The 12998-nt window shown below is 35.8% G+C and overlaps 2 long non-coding RNA genes across 2 annotated transcripts; both read right to left on the bottom strand.

Moving 5' to 3' along the window:
* Positions 1–337: 337 nt before the first annotated feature.
* LOC130462689 (uncharacterized) lies at positions 338–3282 on the bottom strand. The gene is made up of 3 exons (XR_008923345.1): positions 2990–3282; positions 2821–2895; positions 338–476 (listed from the first exon to the last, which is right to left on the bottom strand). It is a non-coding gene; the product is annotated as an uncharacterized lncRNA (long non-coding RNA).
* A 2691-nt stretch (positions 3283–5973) lies between these two features.
* On the bottom strand, positions 5974–7088 carry LOC130464399 (uncharacterized). The gene is made up of 2 exons (XR_008924799.1): positions 6595–7088; positions 5974–6321 (listed from the first exon to the last, which is right to left on the bottom strand). It is a non-coding gene; the product is annotated as an uncharacterized lncRNA (long non-coding RNA).
* Between the last annotated feature and the right edge of the window lie 5910 nt (positions 7089–12998).

Genomic DNA, 12998 nt, shown 5'->3' with positions numbered 1-12998 from the left:
TATATATATATATATATATATATATATATATATATATATATATATATATATATATATATATATATATATATAAATCTAAAATCATGAATTATCTATAAAAATATATATCGACCATAGATAATTAATCATAATCAAATACATTAACTTACTACGTACGTACACTATATATCTTAAAGCAACATATTAACTTGCTATGATTCATATATACTTAAGTAGTTAATTTAGGAAAAGTGATAAAAATCATCTATACATTAAATTAATTCGCAGAGTCTAGTCAAACTGAAATAAAAGCGATATTTTAAAACAAATAACTTTCTAACTAGCATTATCATTTTTTCTACAAGATAGTCCAAAACTAAATAAAAACAACTTCCTGACTACGAACAAGTAAACATATCGTTATGCTAGCTTAGCTTCAAGATAACTTGTTCATCTCTTGATCTACATTTACTATTACCACTTGAATCATCAATAATCTGCAAAGAAAATTTAATGTCAAATATAGTATGATGAACATTCCATAAAATCAAGGGAAAATTAACAGTAATCCTAACCAGCTTGATCCTAACTACTAGTCGTCTTCTCAAAATAATATCAACTATTAATCAAGGGAAAAATGCATGACTATTAGAAATATAGACATGAACAATGAATATATATATATATATATATATATATATATATATATATATATATATATATATATATATATATATATTATTGGTAAATTAGTTAACTTAATTACCAAAGGTAGAAACCCAAACAACAACCCATAGAAAACAACAAGGGAAACAAAAGCTAAGGGAGCACAGCCCGCACCCAAGCAAAAACAAAAAACACTAAAACATTCTACAACGACACCAGCCAAACTCGCAAAATTTGAGTTATAAAAGGTCATTTTTTACAAATTTGCAATGCTTGTATAATAACACTTTAAACATTAACATTTGATTTTTGCCTTGTTTTTTCCCTGTATGAATTAAAGGTTAGTTCCTACTTCCTAATCAATGGCGAAGAGACAAAAGTTAAAAGTGCTAAGTGTACTTGACGTAGCAAAGACACAATGGTACCACTTGAAAGTTTTCATGATTCTTGGTATGGGCTTCTTTACTAATGTCTATGAGCTTTTCTCCATATCTGTGGTGACCAAAATCTTAGGCCGTCTCTATTACACTGAGCCAAATCCAACTAGCCCAGGGTTTATACCCATGAATGTGGCCTTGTGTGGTACCTTTGCTGGGCAACTCATCTTTGGGTGGTTAGGTGACAAGTTAGGAAGGAAAAAGGTATATAGTCTTACCTTAGTCATAATGGCTTTCTTATCCTTAGCCTCTGATGTTCATTAACTTGCTGCTTAAACTGTGACTTTCTTTAATTATCACGCTTGCCCATTTGAAAACCAAAAAAAAAAAAACAAGACACCAGCCCAACAAGCTACACAGCAGAACCAGACTGAACAACACAAGGTTTGCACAAAAGAACTGCACAACAGCAAGCCAGCCTGAGCAGAACAGTATGCCTGACTGACTGCAAACCTGCAAAACTACGCAACACCAAGACTGAGCAGTAGCAGCAGCTACAACAGCAGGACCTCAAGAACTTTCAGTTTTCAGATTCAGTAGCAGTAGCAGGACCTCAACATCAGGACCTCAACAACAGTAGCAGTAGCAGCAGATTCAGTTTTCTCATGTTATCAAAGCTGTAGATTCTTAATCTTTCGAGTTTAGTTCCTCTTGTCAGTTATAGATTTAGATTAAGACCCCAAGAACTTTCTTTTTTCCTTTGATATAATATTCAGGCGTGATGAGAAGCAAAGCAAGTGATGCTTACAAGTACAATAGCTAAAGAATTTGTACTTGGTATTCATTTATTGGTAATTGGTATTCATTTCTTATGATTTTCTTTTTACTGGTGATTTTAGATGGATGAGGAAATGCTAGAGGAGGAAGTTGGGGAAACAGAAGAAGAGACAAGTACCAAGAATATGTGGGAAAGTGTGGAAACTCTCACTAAATATTATAAGGAAGCTGTTTAACTGGGGATTATCAGACCATTACAGAATAGAGATCGCTGTTTACCGACTAGAAACAGAAAAGAACGAGTTGGTTGAGAAATTATCAACTTTGACAGAAGAGATAACTTCTGGAAAGGATAGATTTATCCGCCTGCAAGCTGACTTTGATAACTTTAGAAGGAGATCAGGTAAAGAGAGACTATCAGTTCGAAGCGATGCACAGGGAGAAGTAATTGAGAGTCTTCTTCCAATGGTGGACAACTTTGAGAGGGCGAAGCAACAGTTACAACCAGAAACGGATAAGGAAAAACAGATTGATACGATTTTTCTAAGATAGTACTATGAGTGAACAGACCAAAAACGAAACAGACTATAGAAGTCAATCAAACAGAAAACAAGCTTATACTATGAGCAATTTCTATGGCAACTAAAACTTTTTATAGTAGTTGATTTCAGACTTATCTCTCACTCATGGTCAGAGTTTGAATGAGGTTTTATTAGGAGAGTAAGTCGGAGTCGCTGCTGTCTTGGATTGACATTTAACACTGTGTTTTCTTTACGCGTTACAGAAGGAGCATCATAAATTAACTAACAGAAACCATAGTTTGTTAACAACCCAGACCTAACACCAAACTCGTGTTTCAGCTAATATCAACATAATACCTTATTATGATAATACTAAATCTAAACATCTACCTTCTAATCTCACCATTATCCATAAATAATCGACAACTATAAAGCTTGTTTCAGCTATAAGTTTATCTATAAAGCATGAAATGCAGTTAATTAATTCCATATGAAATTACCTTGCATTTGGCAATAGTGTCAAAGTCTCATTTCTCGGCCTGGTTGTCACCATTGCCACCAGAATCATCAGTAATCTACAAAAAGCATTTTAATATGTAAATTAGATATGCCACATTTCAGGTAATGATACATGATGCTCAATCAGAATAATTTCCAGAAATAACTAACCATATTTATTGCTGATTCCGCACCATCTAAAAGGTTCGATGAAACATTCCCTTTGCGTACTTCCTTCAAAACTTGTCCCAAAAAAGAAGCAATCATTTTAAATGATTGTGTTGTTTCTTCAAACTTGGTGTTTAGAACTTGATTTTGTTGCGCAAGGTCCTCATTTTGCTTCTTGACAACTGATATTTCACCTTTCATGTTCTCCACTTCCATAGCATTGTTGTTAACATAGCTTGACCCTTCTTTCCTCAGCAAACCTTCCACTCCAAAGATGTCGCTTTGCTTCACTCCAAATCCATAATTATCAACTTAAACAGAAAACAGAAAACACTACAAACATATCAATTCATGACCATGAATGCTCCATGAAAATGAACAAATGTAGGGAAGCAATGTGCTAAGCGCAGGTCAAAGAAGGGTGTTTTTTCTACATGGAAAGTAAAAGCAAATATTATCTGCAATCTACTCCGCGATAAGGGGATCAAGCAATTGAGTTTACGAAAGTCGTTATTGTGGGGCGACAAAAATACCAGAGGAGAGAGAAAGGAGATAGTGGTGAACGTAGAGGGACAGGAGAAGAAGTGAACTGATCAGAAGTGAACTGATCAGAAGTGAACTGATCAGAAGTGAACTGATCAGAAGTGAACTGATCAGAAGTGAACTGATCAGAAGTGAACTGATCAGAAATGAACTGATCAGAAGTGAACTGATCAGAAGTGAACTGATCAGAAGTGAACTGATCAGGACTGATCAGGATTGATCAGTAAGGACTGTTCAGAACTGATCTGATCAGGACTGATCTGGACTGATCTGATCAGGACTGATCTGATCAGGACTGATCTATTTTCTATGTCGTCTGAGAGTGCAAGTGTCACCGTCCATAGAAAGCTAGCTATTCCATTTATTACTCAAAAGTGATCACCATACTCCGTATTAAGCAGCCATATTATCTCATATTCAAGGAAGTTGACAGAACACAACACATAATTAAAAAGACTCCCAAAAGTTTTATAATAATATTAATCCTACCTTGTTATGTCTAATCTAAATATTAGTCATTATAGATTACTCTTCTATTATGACTCATCAATTCCACGATCAATTATTTATAACTTGTACACCGTAGCAATCAGTATGTATTACTCCACTTCTTAAGCTCTTAGCTAGTGTTTGTTTGAATAATGAAATAAGAATAGTAATCACAATTTAGGATTAGATTCTATTAATTTGTTAAGAATAGAGTTATTCAAATAGAACGATAATCTCATGATTGAGCTTGAACTGATTTAGTGAAACACTCCTATCCGGTGCAATTGCATAGCCTCTAAAATGTTTTCTGTTAATGTTTCCCATTTTTTCCCGGTTATGCGCAACACATGATGTATATAGTTAAGGTTCGATAGTTATATTAGCAAACCAACATAAATTGGGATGTTTTCCAATTCCAATTACATTATTTATGTGTGGGATAAAGTAATTAAACCTAAACAACACCAACACAAATCAGGAGAAGAAGTGAACTGATCAGAAGTGAACTTATCAGAACTGATCAGGATGGATCAGTAAGGATTGATCAGGACTGATTTGATCAGGAATGATCCGATCAGGACTGATCTGATCAGGATTGATCAGAGCAGGACTGATCTATTTTCTATGTCGTAAATAGCCTAGGACTGATCTATTGTCATGTAATGCATGATCTATTGTCATGTAATGCATGATCTATTTTCTAAAATCAATAGAGATAAAAAGTTCAGGTATGTAATAAAAAATACTCTAAACAACTCTATAGAGAAGCACTAAAAAAAGCTAGGTAACGACTCTTTACTATAATTCCATAAACCCTTACTCGCAAGTTCAAAATAATTCAACAGAAGAATACAATGTCGTTCTTTCTAACAATAGAACCTAAAGTGTAGCCAAACCATCCATCTCAAAAATTTGCTACTGTTACTTTTAACTCGATACATGTTGAAACTAACTGATATGTTATTATCAAAGCTCGTAGTCATAAAAACCATTTATGCATGCTGTAGTTTATCGGGGCAAAGATGGGGGCCTCAGGACTACAAATACAAACAGAAAGTGGCCTAATTAGCATCCCTAGTAATATCTGATGTGTTGTTGTGAAATATCTTCCTAGAGGTGCCCTAAAGAAATACCTCATTGATAATCGAAGGAAGAAGCTAGCTTTTAAGGTTGTCCACCAGTTGGCGCTTGATCTTTCTAGAGTGACAAATAATTTTGCAAACTCAGATAAATAATACCGGATGATAAGCTATAGTTCAAAGCTACTCTCAACTTGGCATGATAAACCCAGATAAACAATAAGCTAGTGCTGATAAGATAATATTTGGTTAGCTATGACAGTTCAAAACCGGATGATAGAAACTCAGAAATGGTTATCTGAGTTTATCATCCCAGCTATGACAGTTCAAAAATCAAAACCGGATGTTCTATCCCTTAACTCAGTTAAGCTATAGTTCAAAGCTACTCTCACTTCTCTGTGTTTTGAACTGCATATATTCAGATTAAGGTGCTTACTGCATAGGTTTATTCCTTACTCCATACAACTGGTAGTCAAACCTATATTTGGTGCCAACTAAAGCAGGGAAAGGCAAAGAAATTTATAATAAAGACAAGCAAAGTGCTGATAAGATAAGATATTTAACACTGCGATACACTGCCACTACCTAATACTACAGTTATGACATATAGAAAGCATGCAGTAGCTTAACATAACGATGACAGACAGACAATGAGCTTATCAGTCGCCTAATACTAAGTTCTGCTTTGTAAAGCTCAGTTCTGTTTTGTGCAAAGTTTGTTCAGTTCTTTTCTACTTACAGTCAGTCCATCGGTCACACATTTCACATAATCAGTCACAGAAAACAGTGTAGCCTCAAAAGAAGTTATAGATAACAGTAGAAAATGCTAAGTGAAAGGGTTCAAATAATTAGTATAAGTTCTATAGCGACAAATAATTTTGCAAACTCATCCAACATGCTCATTTGATGCACCAAGTTTCTCACTAAAGACAACCTAAACTAACCAAGTACAGCTAGGTGTCTTAAAGATTGACAACAGATTTTTCATACTAAGTACCAGATATCTTGGTCAGAGATTATCACCTAAATCTCACTAAATGTCTGTGTGTCTTTATACAAAGCATTGCCATGTATCCAAATTTCAAAGATTCTAGGCCAACTAAAAGTTGCAAATTTAAAACTATGAAAATTAGAAATAGATAGACAATACCTACAGTAGTAACAACACGGAAGAAGAAGTCAGACGTTCACCACTTTCCAACTATCGTCCAAATTACCAACTATCTGCAATTGAAAACTAAAATAAATGAAATAGCAAACACTCTGTAAGCGGTATATAGAAAATCACAGAAACTAAGAAGACCCATTCTAGTTTTTTTCTTGAATTAAGGATGCAATATAACATGGAAAACTTAAAGGCATATGATTGACATTAGAAATTGACATGAAAAAACGTGAATTAACAATATATGACGGAAATTAAAATAGTGAATCAAACCTAAACATTGTTATATGATAAAAATCAAATAGTGAAGGCGTGAAGCAGACCAAAAATACCTGGCGAATATATCCGGCAACACCGAGGATGAAGCAGCAATTAAGAAACCAGAGTATGCTTGAATTTCTCCAATTAAAAACCAGAGAGAGCAACGAATTTATCTTGAATTTGTTGAGCGAATTGTGAATTCAATAATTGGGCTTTTTCATGAATTTATAGGATGAGGAGTGAGATAGCTTATACTGGGAGATTTGACTTTGCTAACGTAAAGGTTGAAGACGGAATTCATGGAATTCGTTAATGGCCGGTGCTGAAGGTGAGGAGGAGAGATACGAATTCATCGGAAATCTGACGAGGGTGGTTAGTTTCAGCAAGGTATGTCGGTGGGAGGAGGTTGAGAGAAACGTGGGAGGTGGGTTGAGAGTTAGGCGGGATTCTGCGAAAAAAACAGAGAGTTAGGCGGGATTTTTTGCCCAAAAATTCAGTTGCATTGCTGCCTCACAAACACGTGCAAAACACGTGTCTTTTTTTTTGTAAATAGCGACGCTTTAGAACGTCGAAATATTTTGCGGCTCTCTAAAGCGTCGCAATTTACAAATTAATATTCGCGCCCCAATTTCCTTGCGACTCTTTGTTAGACCGTCACAATAATTCCGTCTCAATATGTACCTCTTTTTTGTAGTGTTATAACATGTACTCACAATTATTTGTGTACCTTGCCCCTTTAGGACCAATAAGTAACACCTCGCTGAGCGAAAACTATTACTAGATTGATGTAAAGGATATCCAAGCAAGTGTATATTTTGGCATGGCACCTTTTAACTCAATTTTTAAGTTTGGAACTTAAGGCTCTTACTATGTTGGTTAGATTTTAAGTGAACTAAAATCCTTAATCATGCAACATAATCAAGCTTTTGATCTCATGCATTTTAAGACATATTTAAAGCAATAAATAACTTAAAACATGCATAAGATAAATGTGATCTAGTATGGCCCGACTTCATCTTGAAGCTTTAACTTCAAAGTCCGTCTTGAAAATCTCCGTGGGAGGCACCATTTTCTTCAAATAGGATAAGCTATAATTAAAACTAATTACAACTATTTGATGGTACGCAGACCATATTTGAATTGAAAAACAACTTTGGTACTTTAGACCAATTACATTCAAATTAATGGTACGCAGACCATATTTTCTATCCTATTTGGGCCATACTAGTCACTTCATAACCTGCAAAATAGTACATATACAATATATACCATTCACCCATTCATTATCATGAATGTCCCACATAGCTGGTTAGTAAAACACATTATGCATCACGTAAACATTTGCAGCAATTAATCAAGGGCACCAATAATCTACCAATTATTCAGTCCTTATTAATTCTAATCAAGTTGTTTTAACCTTAAGGATTTGTAGACCTAATCAAGAGTTTATGACTAAAAAGCGCTCCCACTTAAACCAATAAATTCATATGCTTTACTAATTTTAAACATAAAAATGTATTTCTAGTCTAACCGGAAACATACAAATTTAATTAAAATTTAAAGCTCATATAAATTTATAATTGAATCCAAAAAGTTTAATTTAATTTCAGTCGTTATTTAAATTAATTCATGATTTTAATTTTAGTAAAATAATTAGAATAAATAACATTTATTATAATTACAATATTCAAAATTAAAATCCAAGAAAATAATTTAAATTATTAATTTTAAAATTAATTAAAATTACGTGAACTGAAATTTTCAAATTAAACATTCAAAACGATCTAATCGTAACGCAAACACCCTACGCATTACACGCCCATGGGCCGCACGCACACAGCCATCGCTGGCCATGTGCGCGCAGCCCATGCGCTCGTCGCATAGCTGCTGCATCTCCATCGCAAGCCATCGCACGCTGTGGTGCTTGCTGCGCGCGCACCAGCGCTCGTCGCACGCGAGCCATCGCTCGTTGTGCGCGCTCGCCAGCGCTCGCTGCGCGCGAGCCATCGCTCGCTGGGCGCGCGACATCGCTCGCTGGGCGCGCGACATCGCTCGCTGTGCGTGCGAGCCATCGCTCGCTGTGCGCGCGAGCAACGCTGGGCGCAGCGCTCGTGGCACGCGAGCTTGCGCTCGCTGCGCGCGAGGCTGCGCGCGCTTGCGCGAGGCAGTGCGCGTTGTGGCGCAGCTTGCTTGCTGCCCACACGCGACTGCCTTGGCTCGCCCTTCGCCCATGCCCATTCGTCCATTGCTCGTGGCCCACGACACAAGGCAGGGCTGCTGCCTTGTGCTCGTGCACTACGCCCTTGCTCATTGCATTCGTGCCGCACGGGCGACGAGCTCCCTTGCTCGTCGTCGCATGCCCGCATTATACAACACCCCTTAAGGGTAACACGAAGCGTCCATTGCTTCGTGCGTGCAAGTTTTATGAACGAATCGCATAAAAATTTAAAATTTATATTTAAAATTAATGACAAATTAATAAATAATATTAATTTCATAATTTTAGGGCGAAAAAATCGAAAATTTATTATCCAATTGATTTCCGATTGTTATGGATTCAAGTCTAGGTCATAAAAATTTAAAATTTATCATAAATTTACAATTTTTATGGTGGTTTTTAATCATAGGTTTCTAATTAAATTACAATTAATTATGAAAATCAAATTAATTCTAAATTATTCTAATTTTCAACAAATTAATCATAATTACAAATTAGATTGCATAATTAACAAGACTAGGCATTCAAACTTGTTAAACATATGCAGTAGGTCAATCAAAAATTCAAGATTTATCAACAAGAATCGCAAATATTTAATTTAACATCTTAAATTTACGAAATTTTGCATTCGAAAAACTAAAACCTTCGAAAAGTCATAGTTAGGCTTCGAATTTGAGAATTCTGGGTTTGGCAGAAAAATACTGTTTTTGTCAAAATTTTAGAATGCCTTTTACATGCGGAATTGACACAAAAATCACTCGATTTGGATGAGTAACGAAGAAACTGCCGAAAAACTGCGTACGTATAATTAAATAAACGCAATTTGCAATTAATTAACAATTACGAAAATTAATCACCCCTTTTAATTCTTGCAAATTTGTAATATTTAACCATGTTTATGCAATTTAGATTATGAAAATAATAAGGGGCTCGTGATACCACTGTTAGGTTATGATACATATGATATTACATAAATCATGCGGAAACAACCATTAACCCAGGATTACATATTATTTACACATAATCATATAGCATAATTTAGATGCATACTCTTTGTTGCGTGCCCTCCCTAGCTGCGCCCGAACCGAGCAAGAACAAGTCTTTAGGACTCCAAGTGTCGTCCCTCCGTAGATAGTCCACAGCACGTCCGGATCCGCCTTAAGATTGACCAACTAGAATCGCCCTTAAGGTACTAGAATTTTCGGCACTTTTGAGCAAGATGTGTGGCTGAATTTTTCTCTCAAAAACTCACTTTGAATACTTTGAAACTCGTCATAAATTGTGAACCCAGGCCACATATTTATAGGGTTATGGAAAGGGAATTGGAATCCTATTCAGATACAAATTAATTAAACCTAGAATCCTACAAGAACTCTAATTTAATTAATTTATCAAATAGAATTAGGAATTTAATCATTAACCGAACTCTGCACGTTTTAGGAAACGTGCACGAACACAAACACTTACGCACACACATACGGCAGCCTCGATGGGCCGCCCATGCGTGCGTGCGAGCAGCAGCCCACGCAGCGAGGCCTGCGCGAGCCACAAGCCCACGCAAGCACCCGCGCGCGCTGCGCGCGCTGTGCGCGCTGCCACGGCCTGCTGGGCCTGGCCTTGCGCTGGGCCTGGCGTGGCTGTTTGTGTGGCGCGCTTGGCTTGCTGGGCGATGGCCTGGCTTCGTGCTGGGCCCTCGTCCGGCAGGCCTCGTCCGATGCTTATTCGTTTGATACGCTTCCGATTAAATTTCCGATTCCGGAATTCATTTCCGATACGAACAATATTTAACATTTCCGATTCCGGAATTAATTTCCGTTTCGAACAAATATTTAATATTTCCGTTTCCGGAATTATTTTCCGATTCCGGTAATATTTCCGATTCTGACAATATTTCCGTTTCCGGCAATATTTCCGATTCTGGTAATATTTCCATTTCCGATAATATTTTCCGATACGTACCATGTTTCCGTTTCCGGCAACATCTACGACTTGGATAATATTTATATTTCCGATACGATCCATATTTCCGTTTCCGGCAATATCATCGTTTCCGGAGTATTCATTTCTTGCCTGTGACGATCTCAGCTCCCACTGAAACCAAGATCCGTCGATTCCGAATATCCATAGATAGAGTATTTAATGCCATTAAATACTTGATCCGTTTACGTACTATTTGTGTGACCCTACGGGTTCAGTCAAGAGTAAGCTGTGGATTAATATCATTAATTGCACTTGAACTGAAGCGGCCTCTAGCTAGGCATTCAGCTCACTTGATCTCACTGAATTATTAACTTGTTAATTAATACTGAACCGCATTTATTAGACTTAACATAGAATGCATACTTGGACCAAGGGCATTATTTCCTTCAGTTTTCACCTATGTTGTTCCATATTCAACCCCTTTCTCTCTCATCTCCTCTATTGCTATTGTCAACTCCCTCTGTATTTGTCATAACAAGAAGCAAACCCCCACTTTTCACCATCAAATTCATTCCCAGAACACCGTATTTTCCCTTTGGGTTTCATCACTTTCAAAACAAAATTGTTTGTCACCACATTCACTTGCTTGGCTTAAATGAAAACAAAACCCATATCTTTCCACAATTATCCCTCTCCCTCCATTAAAGGGTTGAGCTTTAACTTCATATAATTATTTTCCAACCAAAAAATACGAGTGAGATTGACCCAATTAAAAAGTAGAGCATTTAGAAGGGGATTAATGGAGGAGGAGAGAGAAAGTTGATGTTATGGGGCTAATTTTGCTGTGAATTGGTTGTTTTATTAAGATGAATTGACAATTTTCCGTCTCCAATACTGTTTTCAAGGATATGGATTAGTGTTTGTCTGTTTGATGTAAGAATTGGGAAAGTTATTGATGGTTTTGCATGTTGATCGGTTGTTTAGGGAATTGGGGGAGGTTATACTTGGTAATCTGTGGAATGTTGTGGAAGAAAGTGATTAAAGAACAAGTGTCATTATTCTAATAATTTTTTTGTTATCGATTATTTATTTATTTTCTAACTTTTTGTTAACTTAATTTTTTTTGTTTTGTTAATTATAATCTTACTTAGGGTCGTGTTTTGTTCCTTACAAATATTTTAACATGGTTTACTTTATTGTTAATAATGGATAAAATAAATTTTATAAATATAAAATAGGCCAAACAACATAAAACTATTTCTACTTCTTGAAAGTGTTTCTAAATTTTTCGGCCAAACAGATGTGTTTCTAAGAAGTGTTGCTCTAGAAACAGTTTCTATAAAACTACTTCTAAGAAACAGAAGTTGATTTTCAGAAGCTTGGCCAAACAGGCCCTATATCTTTAAGATTAGGGACACATAGCAGTGACCAACTTTTGTCATCACATCGAACTAAGTTGAAATTCATTGATTGAGCTTCCACAAAACTTTTGTTTATTGAGAATACTGCAAGTATTTGTGAAACGTTAAGCCCATATTCTGTATAAGCTCAACTAATGAATTTCATATTAGCTCGATGAAAAGACACATTCAAGTTTTTTCAGCATTTATGTGTCCCAACTCTTGAAGAAATGACCGACTACGTGAACCCACAATTTCAACCTTTGGTTTTAGACCTTAAAGTTCTATCAATGGACGTTAGTCGGAGGTATATATATATATCCCCGAATATTTGTTAATTATATCACATTTTAGTTAAAATGTACTTTAAACACCATCCTATTAGGTTGTATATATATTTTCCATATTTTGTTTGAACAATCCAATTTAAGTCACAATTAACATTTAGTGGTTATCGCGTAAAACTGTAAAAGGCGTGAAAAGTATTGGGAATGTAAGCAAAATTGTAAGTTGCCTCAAGGTTGCATTCGCTTTGGGTGTGTTCATGTGCCACTGTTTGTAAGGGCGATCTTATCATGTCAAACATCAAAGCCTGGACAAGTACGAGATGAGGATAAAGGCTTTATTGAGATATCACCATGACACAAGCAATTGGAATCCTAAATGTAGTGTCTTTAAGATTCTTAATCTTGCACCAAGACAGATTGTGTATCATTTCCTTTTTGGCGACAGTGTGATCTTCACAAAATCCAATTGACATCTCTATTAACTATTAAGGTCCAAGTTCCCTAGATCGAGGATTATGCAAAAATAAAACCCGAGTATTTGTTTTTCAATTTTAGTGGCATATTGTTACATGTGTTAGTATATGTACCTATATATTATGTTCAATATTTGTATAATATAATATATAATATATGTACTTTGTATAATATAC

This window comes from Spinacia oleracea, chromosome 6 (genome assembly GCF_020520425.1).
Source record: "Spinacia oleracea cultivar Varoflay chromosome 6, BTI_SOV_V1, whole genome shotgun sequence".
Lineage (NCBI taxonomy): Eukaryota > Viridiplantae > Streptophyta > Magnoliopsida > Caryophyllales > Amaranthaceae > Spinacia > Spinacia oleracea.
The sequence above is the reverse complement of the archived record's forward strand: the minus strand, read 5'-3'. Positions and strand labels throughout refer to the sequence as shown.